Source organism: Carica papaya, chromosome 8, assembly GCF_054855325.1.
Source record: "Carica papaya isolate Zhongbai chromosome 8, ASM5485532v1, whole genome shotgun sequence".
NCBI lineage: Eukaryota > Viridiplantae > Streptophyta > Magnoliopsida > Brassicales > Caricaceae > Carica > Carica papaya.
This window is the reverse complement of record NC_142316.1, coordinates 14447698-14460422: the sequence shown is the minus strand read 5'-3', so window position 1 is coordinate 14460422 and position 12725 is coordinate 14447698. Positions and strand designations below refer to the sequence as shown.

Genomic DNA, 12725 nt, shown 5'->3' with positions numbered 1-12725 from the left:
AAATTAAACAGTTGCGATCATACTAGCACTAATACACCGGATCCCATCAGAACTCAACAGGTATGGGTAATTGAGCGAGAGTAGTACTAGGATGGGTTACCTCCAGCGAAGTCCTTGTATTTCAACCATTTTCTGGGGAAGTCCTCGTGTTGCACCCATTTTTTTTTTAGATGGGTCGTTCGACGCTACGCGCGACTGGAACTATAGTCCGCTAGTTTATACGCAAATGTGAGTCACGACGCCGTGGCATTTTACTTGATATTTGAACGAGAACGGGAGGAGCACTGTGCACGCACAAGGAAACAAATGACGGGAGGGGGATGAAAGGAGAATGAGTGAATGTATTTGCAGCGCAAAATTAATCAGGTGCGATCATACCAGCACGAATGCACCGGATCCCATCAGAACTTCACAGTCAAGTGTACTTGGGTGAGAGTAGTACTCGGATGGGTGACCTCTTGGGAAGTCCTCGTGTTGCACCCATTTTTTTTCGGATGGGTCGTTCGACATTACGCACGAATGGAATTATGAACCGCTGGTTCATTCCCAAAGGTGAGTCACGGGGCCGGGGCATTTTACTTGATATTAGAACGAAAAGAAGAGATGCAGAGTGCACGCACAAGGAAACAAATGACGGGAGGGGGAATGGAAGGAGAAAGAATGTATGTATTTGCAGCGCAAAATGAAACATGAGCGATCATATCAGAACTAATGCAACAGATATTATCAAAACTCCGCAAGTTAAGGGTGCTTGGGCGAGAGTAGTACTAGGATGGGTGACCTCCTGCGAAGTCCTTATATTTCACCCATTTTTTGTAGATGATTCTTTCGACGTTACATGTGACTTGAATTATGGTCCGCAGGTTTATTTGTAAATGTGAGTCACGGCGCCGATGCATTTTACTTGATATTTGAACGAGAACGGGAGGTGCAGTGCACATGCACAAGGAAACAAATAATGGGAGGGGGAAGAAAGGAGAAGGAGTGTATGTATTTGCAGCGCAAAATTAAACAGGTGCGATCATACCAGCACTAATGCACCGGATCCCATCAGAACTTCGTAGTTATGTGTGCTTGGGCGAGAGTAGTACTCAGATGGGTGACCTCCTGGGAAGTTCTCGTGTTGCACCCATTTTTTTTCGGATAGGTCGTTCGACGTTACGCGCAAATGAAATTATGAACCGCTGGTTCATTCGCAAAGGTGAGTCACGGTGCCGGGGCATTTTACTTTATATTAGAATGAGAAGGAGAGATGTAGAGTGCATGCGCAAGGAAACAAATTACGGGAGGGGGGATGGAAGGAGAAAGAGTGTATGTATTTGCAGCGCAGAATGAAACATGAGAGATCATACCAGCACTAATGCAACAGATTCTATCAGGACTCTGCAAGTTAAGGGTGCTTGGGTGAAAGTAGTACTAGGATGGCTGACCTCCTGCGAATTCCTTATATTTTACCCATTTTCTTGGGAAGTCCTCATGTCGCACCCATTTTTTTGCAGATGATTCTTTCGACGTTACGCACGAGTTGAATTATGGTCCGCATGTTTATTTACAAATGTGAGTCACGGCGCCGTGGCATTTTACTTGATATTTGAACGAGAACGGGAGGTGCAGTGCGCACACACAAGGAAACAAATGACGGGAGGGGGAAGAAAAGAGAAGGAGTGTATGTATTTGCAGCGCGAAATAAAACAGGTGCTATCATACAAGCACTAATGCACCGGATCCTATCAGAATTCCGCAGTTAAGTGTGCTTGGGCGAGAGTAGTATTCGGATGGGTGACCTCCTATTAAGTCCTCGTGTCACAACAATTTTTTTTCAGACGGGTCGTTTGACGTTACGTGCGAATAGAACTATGGTCAACTGGTTTATACGCAAATGTGAGTCAAGAAGCAGGGGAATTTTAATCGATATTAGAACGAGAAGGAGAGGTGCAGTGTGAATGCACAAGGAAACAAATGACGGGAGGGGGGAGGGAAGGAGATGGAGTGTATGTATTTTCAGCACGAAATGAAACAGGTGCGATCATACCAGCACAAATGCACCGGATCCCATCATAACTATGTAGTTAAGTGTACTTTGGCGAAAGTAGTACAAGGATGGGTTACCTCCTGGGAAGTTCTCGTGTTGCACCCATTTTTTTTTCATATGGGTCGATCGACGTTACGCGCTACTGGAACTATTGTCTGCTGGTTTATACGCAAATGTGAGTCAAGACGCATGGGCATTTTAATTGATATTAGAACGAGAAGGAGAGGTGAAGTGTGAACGCACAAGGAAACAAATGACGGGAGGGGGGAGGGAAGGAGAAGGAGTGTATGTATTTTCAGCACGAAATGAAACAGGTGCGATCATACCAGCACAAATGCATCGGATCCCATCATAACTCCGTAGTTAAGTGTACTTTGGCGAAAGTAGTACAAGGATGGGTTACCTCCTGGGAAGTTCTCGTGTTGCACCCATTTTTTTTTAGATGGGTCGTTCGACGTTACGCGCGACTGGAATTATTGTCCGCTGGTTTATACGCAAATGTGAGTCAAGACGCAGGGGCATTTTAATTGATATTAGAACGAGAAGAAGAGGTGAATTGTGAACGCACCAGGAAACAAATGATGGGAGGGGGAAGAAAATAGAAGGAGTGTATGTATTTGCAGCGCGAAATGAAACAGGTGCGATCATACCAGCACTAACGCACCAGATCCCATCAGAACTCCGCAGTCAAGTGTGCTTGGGCGAGAGTAGTACTCGGATGGGTGACCACCTGGCAATTCCTAGTGTTGCACCCATTTTTTTCGGATGGGACGTTCGACGTTTCGCGCGAATTGAAATATGATCCCTTGGTTCATTCGCAAAGGTGAGTCACGGTGCCAGGGCATTTTACTTGATATTTGAACGAGAATGAAAGATGCAGAGTGCACGCACGAGGAAACAAATGACGGGAAGGGGGATGGAACGAGAAAGAGTGTATGTATTTACAGCGCAGAATGAAACATTAGCGATCATACCAGCACTAACGCAACGGATTCTATCAGAACTCCGCAAGTTATGGGTGCTTGGGTGAGAGAAGTACTGGGATGGGTGACCTCCTGCGAAGTCCTTATATTTCACCCATTTTCTTGAGAAGTCCTCGTGTTGCACCCATAATTTTGCAGATGATTCTTTCGACGTCACGCGTGACTTGAATTATGGTCCGATGGTTTATTCACAAATGTGTGTCATGGCGCCGTGGCATTTTACTTGATATTAGAACGAGAACAGGAGGTGCAGTGCGCACGCGCAAGGAAACAAATGACAGGAGGGGAAAGACAGGAGAATGAGTGTATGTATTTTCATCGCGAAATGAAACAGGTGCGATCGTACCAGCACTAATGCACCAGATCCCATCAGAACTCCGCAGTTAAGTGCGCTTCGACGAGAGTAGTACTCGAATGGGTGACCTCTTGGGAAGTCCTCGTGTTGCACCCATTTTTTTCAGATGGGTCATTCGACGTTACGCGCGAAAGGAATTATGAACCGCTGGTTCTTTCGCAAAGGTGAGTCACGGTACCGGGGCATTTTACTTGTTATTAGAACGAGAAGGAGAGATGCAGGGTGCACGCACAAGGAAACAAATGACGGGAGAGGGGATGGAAGGAGAAAGAGTGTATGTATTCGTAGCGCAAAATAAAACATGAGCGATCATACCAGCACTAATGCAACGGATTCTATCAGAACTCCGTAGTTAAGGGTGCTTGGGCGAGAGTAGTACTAGGATGGGTGACTGCCTACGAAGTCCATATATTTCACCCATTTTATTGGGAAGTCCTCGTATTGCACCCATTTTTTTTGCAGATGATTCTTTCGACGTTACGCGTGACTTGAATTATGGTCCGCAGGTTTATTCGCAAATGTGAGTCATGGCGCTGTGGGATTTTACTTGATATTAGAACGAGAACAGGATGTGCAGTGCGCACGCACAAGGAAACAAATGACGGGAGGGGGAAGCAAGGAGAAGGAGTATATGTATTTGCAGCGCGAAATTAAACAGGTGTGATTATACCAGCACTAATGCACCGGATCACATCAGAACTCCGCAGTTAAGTGTTCTTGAGCGAGAGTAGTACTCGGAATGGTGACCTCCTGGGAAGTCCTCGTGTCGCACCAATTTTTTTTCAAACGGGTCGTTCTACGATACGCGCGGCTGGAACTAGTTTAGCTGGTTTATACGCAAATGTGAGTCAAGAGGCAGGGGCATTTTAATCGATATTAGAACAAGAAGGAGAGATCCAGTGTGAACGCACAAGGAAACAAATGATGGGAGGGGGGAGGGAAGGAGAAGTAGTGTATGTATTTTCAGCACAAAATGAAATAGGTGCAATCATACCACCACAAATGCATCGGATCCCATCAGAACTCCGCAGTTAAGTGTGCTTCCGCAAAAGTAGTAAGAGGATGGGTTACCTCCTGGGAAGTTCTCGTGTTGCACCTATTTTTTTTTTCAGAAGTGTATGTATTTGCAGCGTGAAATGAAATAGGTGTGATCATACCAGCACTAATGCACCGGATCCCATCAGAACTCTGCAGTTAAGTGTGCTTTGGCAAGAGTAGTACTTGGATGGGTAACCTCATGGGAAGTTCTCGTGTTACACCCATTTTTTTTCGGATGGGTCGTTCGACGTTACGCGTGAATGGAATTATGAACCACTGGTTCATTCGCAAAGGTGAGTCACGGTGCCGGGGCATTTTACTTGATATTAGAACGAGAAGGAGTGATGCAGAGTGCATGCAAAAAGAAACAAATGACGGGAGGGGGGATGAAAGGAGAAAGAGTGTATGTATTTGCAGCGCAGAATGAAACATGAGCGATCATACCAGCACTAATGCAACGGATTCTATCATAACTACGCAAGTTAAGGGTGCTTGGGCGAGAGAAGTACTAGGATGGGTGACATCCTGCGAAGTCCTCATATTTCACCCATTTTCTTTGGAAGTCCTCGTGTTGCACCCATTTTTTTGCAGATGATTCTTTCGACGTTACGCGTGACTTGGATTATGGTCCGCAGGTTTATTCGCAAATGTGAGTAACGGCGCAATGGCATTTTACTTGATATTAGAACGAGAACAGGAGGTGCAGTGCGCACACACAAGACAACAAATGACGGGAGGGGGAAAAAGGAGAAGGAGTGTATCTATTTGCAGCGCGAAATTAAACAGGAGCGAGCGTACCAGCCCTAATGCACCGGATCCCATCATAACTCCGCAGTTAAGTGTGCTTGGGAGAGAGTAGTACTCGTATGGGTGACCTCCTGAGAAGTTCTACTGTCGCACTAATTTTTTTTTAGACGGGTCGTTCGACGTTACGCGCGACTGGAGTTATGGTCTGCTGGTTTATACCCAAATGTGAGTCAAGAAGCAGGGACATTTTAATTGATATTAGAAAGAGAAGGAGAGGTGCATTGTGAACGCACAAGGAAACAAATGACGGGAGGGGGGAGGGAAGGAGAAGGAGTGTATGCATTTTCAGCACAAAATGAAATAGGTGCGATCATACCAGCACAAATGCACCTGATCCCATCAGAACTCCGCAGTTAAGTGTTCTTTGGCGAAAGTAGTACAAGGATGGGTTACCTCCTGGAAAGTTCTCGTGTTGCACCCATTTTCTTTTTCAGATGGGTCGTTTGACGTTACACGCGACTGGAACTTTAGTCTGCTAGTTTATACGCAAATGTGAGTCAAGACGCAGGGAAATTTTAATTGATATTAGAACAAGAAGGAGAGGTTAACTGTGAACGCACCAGGAAACAAATGACGAGAGGGGGAAGAAAGGAGAAGGAGTGTATGTATTTGTAGCTCTAAATGAAACAGGTGCGATCATACCAGCACTAATGCACCGGATCCCATCAGAACTCTGCAGTTAAGTATGCTTTGGCGAGAGTAGTACTCGGATTGGTGACTTCTTAGGAAGTCCTCGTGTGCGCCCATTTTTTTCGGATGGGTCGTTCGACGTTACGCACGAATGAAATTATGAACCGCTGGATCATTCGCAAAGGTGAGTCACGGTGCTGGGGCGTTTTACTTAATATTAGAATGAGAAAGAGAGATGCAGAGTGCACGCACAAGGAAACAAATGACGGGAGAGGGGATGAAAGGAGAAAGAGTGTATGTATTTGCAGCGCAGAATGAAACATGAGAGATCATACCAGCACTAATGCAACGGATTCTATCAGGACTCCGCAGGTAAGCGTGCTTGGGCGAGAGTAGTACTAGGATGGTTGACCTCCTGCGAAGTCCATAGATTTCACCCATTTTCTTGGGAAGTCCTCGTGTTGCACCCATTTTTTTGCAGATGATTCTTTCGACGTTACGCGCGACTTAAATTATGGTTCGTAGGTTTATTCGCAAATGTGAGTCACGGCGCCCTTGCATTTTACTTGATATTTGAACGAGAACGGGAGGTGCAGTGCGCACACACAAGGAAACAAATGACGGGAGGGGGAAAAATGAGAAGGAGTGTATCAATTTGCAGCGCGAAATTAAATAGGAGCGATCGTACCAGCACTAATGCACCGGATACCATCAGAACTCCGCAGTTAAGTGTGCTTGGGCGAGAGTAGTACACATATGGGTTACCTCCTGAGAAGTTTTAGTGTCGCACAAATTTTTTTTCAGACGGGTCGTTCGCCGTTACACGCGACCGGAACTATGGTCCACTTGTTTATACGCAAATGTGAGTCAAGAAGCAGAGGCATTTTAATGGATATTAGAACGAGAAGGAGAGGTGCAGTGTGAACGCACAAGGAAATAAATGATGGGAGGGGGGAGGGAAGGAGAAGGAGTGTATGTATTTTCAGCACGAAATGAAACAGGTGCGATCATACCAGCACAAATGCACCGGATCCCATCAGAACTCCACAGTTAAGTTTGCTTTGGCGAAAGTAGTACAAGGATGGGTTACCTCTTGGGAAGTTCTCATGTTGCACCCATTTTTTTTTCAGATGGGTCATTCGACGTTACGCGCGACTGGAACTATGGTCTGTTGGTTTATACACAAATGTGAGCCAAGACGCAGGGGTATTTTAATTGATATTAGAACGAGAAGGAGAGGTGAAGTGTTAACGCACCAGGAAACAAATGACGGGAGGGGGAAGAAAGGAAATGGAATGTATGTATTTGCAGCGCAAAATGACACAGGTGCGATCATACCAGCGCTAATGCATCGGATCCCATCAGAACTCCGCAGTGAAGTGTGCTTGGGCGAGAGTAACACTCGGATGGGTGACCTCCTTGGAAGTTCTCGTGTTGCACCCATTTTTTTTCGGATAGGTCGTTCGACGTTACACGCAAATAGAATTATGAACCGCTGGTTCATTCGCAAAGCTGAGTCACGGTGCCGGGGCATTTTACTTTATATTAGAATGAGAAGGAGAGATGTAGAGTGCACGCGCAAGGAAACAAATGACGGGAGGGGGGATGGAAGGAGAAAGAGTGTATGTATTTGCAGCGCAGAAAGAAACATGAGAGATCATACCAGCACTAATGCAACGGATTCTATCAAGACTCCGCAAGTTAGGGGTGCTTGGGCGAGAGTAGTACTAGGATGGCTGACCTCCTGCGAATTCCTTATATTTCACCCATTTTCTTGGGAAGTCCTCATGTCGCACCTATTTTTTTGGAGATGATTCTTTCGACGTTACGCGCGACTTGAATTATGGTCCGCATGTTTATTTGCAAATGTGAGTCACGGCGTCATGGCATTTTACTTGATATTTGAACGAGAACGAGAGGTTCAGTGCGCACGCACAAGGAAACAAATGACGGGAGAGGGAAGAAAGGAGAAAAAGTGTATGTATTTACAGCGAGAAATAAAACAGGTGCTATCATACCAGCATTAATGCACCGGATCCCATCAGAACTCCGCAGTTAAGTGTGCTTTGACGAAGGTAGTACAAGGATGGGTTACCTCCTGGGAAGTTCTCGTGTTGCACCCATTTATTTTTTCATATGGGTCGTTCGACGTTACGCGAGACTTGAACTATGGTCCGCTGGTTTATACGCAAATGTGAGTCAATACGCAAGGGCATTTTTATTGATATTAGAACGAGAAAGAGAGCTGAAGTGTGAACGCACCAGGAAACAAATGACGGGAGGGGAAAGAAAGGAGAATGAGTGTATGTATTTGCAGCGCGAAGTGAAACAGGTGCGATCATACCAGCACTAATGCACCGGCTCCCATTAGAACTCTGCAGTTAAGTGTTGACTAGAGTAGTACTCGGATGGGTGTTCTCCTAGGAAGTCCTCGTGTTGCACCCATTTTTTTTCGGATAGGTCGTTCGACGTTACGCGCAAATGGAATTATGAACCGCTGGTTCATTCGCAAAGGTGAGTCACGGTGCCGGGGCATTTTACTTGATATTAGAATGAGAATGAGAGATGCAGAGTGCACGCACAAGGAAACAAATGACGGGAGGAGGGATGGAAGGAGAAAGAGTGTATGTATTTGCAGTGCAGAATGAAACATGAGCGATCATACCAGAACTAAGGCAACGGATTCTATCAGAACTCCGCAAGTTAAAGGTGCTTGGGCGAGAGTAGTACTAGGATGGGTGACCTCCTGCAAACTCCTTATATTTCACCCATTTTCTTGAAAGTCCTCGTGTTGCACCCATTTTTTTGCAGATGACTCTTTCGACGTTACACACGACTAAAATTATGGTCCGCAGGTTTATTCACAAATGTGAGTCACGACGTCGTAGAATTTTACTTGATATTTGAATGAGAATGGGAGGTGCAATGCGCACACACAAGGAAACAAATGACGGGAGGGGGAAGAAAAGAGAAGGAGTGTATCTATTTACAGCGTGAAATTAAACAGGAGCGATCGTACCAACACTAATGCACCGGATCCCATCAGAACTCCGTAGTTAAGTATGCTTGGGCGAGAGTAGTACTCGGATGGGTGACCTCCTGAGAAGTTCTATTGTCGCACCAATTTTTTTTCAGACGGGTCATTCGACGTTACGCGCGACTGGAACTATGGTCCGCTGGTTTATACGCAAATGTGATTCAAGAAGGAGGGGCATTTTAATCGACATTAGAACGAGAAAGAGAGGTGCAGTGTGAACGCACAAGGAAACAAATGATGGGAGGGGGGAGGAAAGGAGAAGGAGTGTATGTATTTTCAGCACGAAATGAAACAGGTGCGATCATACCAGCACAAATGCACCGGATCCCATAAGAACTCCACAGTTAAGTGTGCTTTGACAAAAGTAGTACAAGGATGGGTTACCTCCTTGAAAGTTCTCGTGTTGCACCCTTTTTTTTTTTTAGATGGGTCGTTCGATGTTACACGCGAGTGAAACTATGGTCTGCTGGTTTATACACAAATGTGAGTCAAGACGTAGGGGCATTTTAATTGATATTAGAACGAGAAGAGAGGTGTAGTGTGAACGCACCAGGAAACAAATGACGGGAGGGGGAAGAAAGGAGAAGGAGTGTATGTATTTGCAGCGCGAAATGAAACTGGTGCGATCATACCAGCACAAATGCATCGGATCCCATCAGAACTCCGCAGTTAAGTGTGCTTTCTCGAGAGTAGTACTCGGATGGGTGACTTCTTAGGATGTCCTCGTGTTGCACCCATTTTTTTCGGATGGGTCGTTCGACGTTACGCGCAAATAGAATTATGAACCGCTGGTTCATTCACAAAGGTGAGTCACGATACCGGGGCATTTTACTTTATATTAGAACGAGAGGGAGAGATGCAGAGTGCACGCACAAGGAAACAAATGATGGGAGGGGGGATGGAAGGAGAAAGAGTGTATGTATTTGCAGCGCAGAATGAAACATGAGGGATCATACCAGCATTAATCCAACGGATTCTATTAGAACTCCGCAGTTACGGGTGCTAGGGTGAGAGTTGAACTAGGATGGGTGACCTCCTGCGAAGTCCTTATATTTCACCCATTTTTTTGGGAAGTCTTCGTGTTGCACCCAATTTTTTGCAGATGATTCTTTCGATGCTACGCGTGACTTGAATTATTGTTCGCAGGTTTATTCGCAAATGTGAGTCACGGCGCCATGACATTTTACTTGATATTTGAACGAGAACAAGAGGTGCAGCGCGCACGCACAAGGAAACAAATGACGGGAGGGGGAAAAAAAGAGAAGGAGTGTATGTATTTGCAGCGCGAAATTAAATAGGTGCGATCATACCAGCCCTAAATCACCGGATCCCATCAGAACTCCGTAGTTAAGTGTGCTTGGGCGAGAGTAGTACTAGGATGGGTGACCTCCTAGGAAGTCCTCGTGTGGCACCAATTTTTTTTCAGATTGGTCATTCGACGTTACGCGCGATTGGAGCTATGGTCCGTTGGTTTATACGCAAATATGAGTCAAGAAGGAGGGACATTTTAATCGATATTAGAATAAGAAGGAGAGGTGCAGTGTGAACGCACAAGGAAACAAATGATGGGAGGGGGGAGGGAAGGAGAAGAAGTGTTTGTATTTTCAGCACGAAATGAAACAGGTGCGATCATATCAGCACAAATGCACCGGATCCCATCAGAACTCCGCAGTTAAGTGTGCTTTGGTGAAAGTAGTACAAGGATGGGTTGCCTCCTGGGAAGTTCTCGTGTTGCACCCATTTTTTTTTCAGATGGGTCGTTCGATGTTACGCGGGACTGGAACTATGGTCCCCTGGTTTATACGCAAATGTGAGTCAAGATGCAGGGGCATTTTAATTGATATTAGAACAAGAAGGAGAGGTGAAGTGTGAACGCACCAGGAAACAAATGACGGGAGGGGGAAGAAAGGAGTAGGAGTGTATCAATTTCCATAGCAAAATGAAACAGGTGTGATCATACCAGCACTAATGCACCGGATCCCATCAGAACTCCGCAGTTAAGTGTGCTTTGGTGAAAGTAGCACAAGGATGGGTTGCCTCTTGGGAAGTTCTCGTGTTGCACCCAATTTTTTTTCAGACGAGTCATTCGACGTTACGCGCGGCTGGAACTATGGTCCGTTGGTTTATACGCAAATGTGAGTCAAGAAGCAGGGGCATTTTAATCGATATTAGAACGAGAATGAGTGGTGCAGTGTGAACGCACAAGGAAACAAATGACAGGAGGAGGGAGGGAAGGAGAAGGTGTGTATGTATTTGCAGCACGAAATGAAATAGGTGCGATCATACCAGCACAAATGCACCAGATCCCATCAGAACTCCGCAGTTAAGTGTGCTTTGGCGAAAGTAGTACAAAGATGGGTTACCTCTTGTGAAGTTCTCGTGTTGCACCCATTTTTTTTCCTGATGGGTCGTTCGACGTTACGCGCGACTGGAACTATGGTCCACTAGTTTATACACAAATGTGAGTCAAGACGCATGGGTATTTTAATTGATATTAGAACGAGAAGTAGAGGTGAAGTGTGAACGAACCGGGAAACAAATAACGGGAGGGGGAAGAAAGGAGAAGGAGTGTATGAATTTGCAGCACAAAATGAAACAGGTGCCACCATACCAGCACTAATGCACCGGATCCCATCAGAACTCCGCAATTAAGTGTGCTTGGGTAAAAATTGTACTCGGATGGGTGACCTCCTGGGAAGTCCTCGTGTTGCACCCATTTTTTTTCGAATGGGTTGTTCGATGTTACGCACGAATGGAATTATGAACCGCTGATTCATTTGCAAAGATGAGTTACGGTGCTGGGGCACTTTACTTGATATTAGAACGAGAAGGAGAGATGCAGAGTGCACGCACAAGGAAACAAATGACGGGAGGGGGGATGGAACGAGAAAGAGTGTATGTATTTGCAGCGCAGAATGAAACATGACCGATCATACCAGCACTAATGCAACGGATTCTGTCAGAACACCGCAAGTTAAGCGTGCTTGGGCAAGAGTAGTACTAGGATGGGTGACCTCCTGCGAAGTCCTTATATTTCACCCATTTTCTTGGGAAGTCTTCGTTTTGCACCCATTTTTTTGCAGATAATTCTTTCGACGTTACGCGCGACTTAAATTATGGTCCGCAGATTTATTCGCAAATGTGAGTCACGGCGCCATGGCATTTTCTTGATATTAGAATGAGAACGGGAGGTGTAGTGCACACGCACAAGGAAACAAATGACGGGATGGGGAAGAAAGGAGATGGAGTGTATGTATTTGCAGCGGGAAATGAAACAGTTGCGATCATACCAGCACTAATGCACCGGATCCCTTCAGAACTCCGCAGTTAAGTGTGCTTGGGCGAGAGTAGTACTCAGATGGGTGACCTCCTGCGAAGTCCTCGTGTTGCACCCATTTTTTTTTTCGGATTGGTCGTTCGACGTTACGCGTGAATGGAATTATGAATTTCTGGTTCATTCGCAAATGTTAGTCACGGTGCCGGGGCATTTTATTTGATATTAGAACGAGAAGGAGTCATGCAGAGTGCACGAACAAGGAAACAAATGACGGGAGGGGGGATGGAAGGAGAAAGAGTGTATGTATTTGCAGCGTAGAATGAAACATGAGCGATCATACCAGCACTAATGCAACAAATTCTATAAGAACTTTGCAAGTTAAGGGTGCTTGGACGAGAGTAGTACTAAGATGGGTGACCTCCTGCGAAGTTCTTATATTTCACCGATTTTCTTGGGAAGTCCTCGTGTTGCACCTATTTTTAAGCAGATGATTCTTTCGACGTTATGCGCGGCTTGAATAATGGTCTGCAGGTTTATTCGCAAATATGAGTAACGGCGCCGTGACA

General features: G+C 45.6%; 24 pseudogenes; all 24 read left to right on the top strand.

Moving 5' to 3' along the window:
• The first annotated feature begins 364 nt into the window (after positions 1-364).
• Positions 365-483, top strand: LOC148242108 (5S ribosomal RNA; annotated as a pseudogene).
• A 530-nt stretch (positions 484-1013) lies between these two features.
• Positions 1014-1132, top strand: LOC148242107 (5S ribosomal RNA; annotated as a pseudogene).
• An 886-nt stretch (positions 1133-2018) lies between these two features.
• Positions 2019-2137, top strand: LOC148242106 (5S ribosomal RNA; annotated as a pseudogene).
• A 207-nt stretch (positions 2138-2344) lies between these two features.
• Positions 2345-2463, top strand: LOC148242105 (5S ribosomal RNA; annotated as a pseudogene).
• Positions 2464-2668: 205 nt separating this feature from the next.
• LOC148242104 (5S ribosomal RNA) lies at positions 2669-2787 on the top strand (annotated as a pseudogene).
• A 560-nt stretch (positions 2788-3347) lies between these two features.
• On the top strand, positions 3348-3466 carry LOC148242103 (5S ribosomal RNA; annotated as a pseudogene).
• A 560-nt stretch (positions 3467-4026) lies between these two features.
• On the top strand, positions 4027-4145 carry LOC148242102 (5S ribosomal RNA; annotated as a pseudogene).
• A 205-nt stretch (positions 4146-4350) lies between these two features.
• On the top strand, positions 4351-4469 carry LOC148242101 (5S ribosomal RNA; annotated as a pseudogene).
• A 44-nt stretch (positions 4470-4513) lies between these two features.
• On the top strand, positions 4514-4632 carry LOC148242100 (5S ribosomal RNA; annotated as a pseudogene).
• Positions 4633-5517: 885 nt separating this feature from the next.
• On the top strand, positions 5518-5636 carry LOC148242099 (5S ribosomal RNA; annotated as a pseudogene).
• Positions 5637-5843: 207 nt separating this feature from the next.
• Positions 5844-5963, top strand: LOC148242098 (5S ribosomal RNA; annotated as a pseudogene).
• A 556-nt stretch (positions 5964-6519) lies between these two features.
• Positions 6520-6638, top strand: LOC148242097 (5S ribosomal RNA; annotated as a pseudogene).
• A 206-nt stretch (positions 6639-6844) lies between these two features.
• On the top strand, positions 6845-6963 carry LOC148242096 (5S ribosomal RNA; annotated as a pseudogene).
• A 206-nt stretch (positions 6964-7169) lies between these two features.
• Positions 7170-7288, top strand: LOC148242095 (5S ribosomal RNA; annotated as a pseudogene).
• Positions 7289-7849: 561 nt separating this feature from the next.
• Positions 7850-7968, top strand: LOC148242094 (5S ribosomal RNA; annotated as a pseudogene).
• Positions 7969-8850: 882 nt separating this feature from the next.
• LOC148242093 (5S ribosomal RNA) lies at positions 8851-8969 on the top strand (annotated as a pseudogene).
• Positions 8970-9175: 206 nt separating this feature from the next.
• LOC148242092 (5S ribosomal RNA) lies at positions 9176-9294 on the top strand (annotated as a pseudogene).
• Positions 9295-9500: 206 nt separating this feature from the next.
• Positions 9501-9619, top strand: LOC148242091 (5S ribosomal RNA; annotated as a pseudogene).
• A 559-nt stretch (positions 9620-10178) lies between these two features.
• LOC148242090 (5S ribosomal RNA) lies at positions 10179-10297 on the top strand (annotated as a pseudogene).
• Positions 10298-10503: 206 nt separating this feature from the next.
• Positions 10504-10622, top strand: LOC148242089 (5S ribosomal RNA; annotated as a pseudogene).
• A 206-nt stretch (positions 10623-10828) lies between these two features.
• On the top strand, positions 10829-10947 carry LOC148242088 (5S ribosomal RNA; annotated as a pseudogene).
• A 207-nt stretch (positions 10948-11154) lies between these two features.
• LOC148242087 (5S ribosomal RNA) lies at positions 11155-11273 on the top strand (annotated as a pseudogene).
• Positions 11274-11479: 206 nt separating this feature from the next.
• Positions 11480-11598, top strand: LOC148242086 (5S ribosomal RNA; annotated as a pseudogene).
• A 560-nt stretch (positions 11599-12158) lies between these two features.
• Positions 12159-12277, top strand: LOC148242085 (5S ribosomal RNA; annotated as a pseudogene).
• The last annotated feature ends 448 nt before the right edge of the window (positions 12278-12725 follow it).